This window comes from Rutidosis leptorrhynchoides, chromosome 7 (genome assembly GCF_046630445.1).
Source record: "Rutidosis leptorrhynchoides isolate AG116_Rl617_1_P2 chromosome 7, CSIRO_AGI_Rlap_v1, whole genome shotgun sequence".
Lineage (NCBI taxonomy): Eukaryota > Viridiplantae > Streptophyta > Magnoliopsida > Asterales > Asteraceae > Rutidosis > Rutidosis leptorrhynchoides.
Genome location: NC_092339.1, coordinates 109,071,900 through 109,072,892, shown reverse-complemented (window position 1 = coordinate 109,072,892; position 993 = coordinate 109,071,900). Strand labels below are relative to the sequence as shown.

The 993-nt window shown below is 36.7% G+C and overlaps 1 non-coding gene across 1 annotated transcript; it reads left to right on the top strand.

Moving 5' to 3' along the window:
• The first annotated feature begins 389 nt into the window (after window positions 1-389).
• LOC139860791 (U2 spliceosomal RNA) lies at window positions 390-585 on the top strand. Its single transcript, XR_011763409.1, has one exon. It is a non-coding gene; the product is annotated as a U2 spliceosomal RNA (small nuclear RNA).
• Window positions 586-993: the final 408 nt, after the last annotated feature.

Here is a 993-nt window from a genome sequence, read left to right as displayed (position 1 = left end):
AGAACAGAAACATTATCTGGTTGTTATATGTTGTGGGTTCAAGAAAAGAGTAGTTCAATGGAAGTGTACACTCATGAATTCTGTTCTCTCTCTCAAAATTCTGTTGGAGATAGTGGCCATCTCGAATAGGTCATATCAAGAAATTGATCACATTATTAGAGTAATAATTATAAAAAACAATTTACATTTTGTTCCGGTGAAAATGTAAAAAATGATGAATTCTATGATAATGACAATTATAATTATAATTACTCGTATATCAGAGTCTGTAGTTATGTTAAGTTGGAAACCAAACTTGCATTGGTGTTCCCAGTCCCACATTGGCTGAGTGTTAAATACAAAGAGGAGGTACATGCCTATATAAACAGAGCCCAGGCAATTTACAAATCATACCTTTCTCGGCCTTTTGGCTAAGATCAAGTGTAGTATCTGTTCTTATCAGTTTAATATCTGATATGTGAACTATCGGTTCACTCGATATTAATCTTATTTTTTATGGGGAAAGGCTCACCACAATAGCTCGCTATTGGGGTCTTTACGAGTCGCCTTAGCATTGCACTATTGCTTTGGCTTGGCTCACCCCTCCAATTTTAAGCTTCAAATGTTTTATATAGTTTTCGAAGTGTATCATGATATTTAAGTTGGTACATAATGTTCCTTTATCCATTAAGATCTACGTTGGCAAGTCACTTTCAGTCTGTTTAAGATTTGGACATCCAGATCTATGTTTGCAAGGTAGCAGAACATCGTTCTAACTAGCCGAATGCTGATTTTGTAAGTAGTCGTTATCTATCTTTTACTTGCAACGTATCAACTGGGCTCTGACTGAATCTTACTGCTATCCAGGTGGAAGGCGAGCCCGCACATCGATTAAGATGTATAAGTTGGCTTCATGATTACCTTGCAGCCTACAGCCCACGGATGTCCAAATATGTTCAGCAAGTGTTTCAAAGGAGCTATAGTTAATTGTGTTGCCATGTTTATTCGATTTCT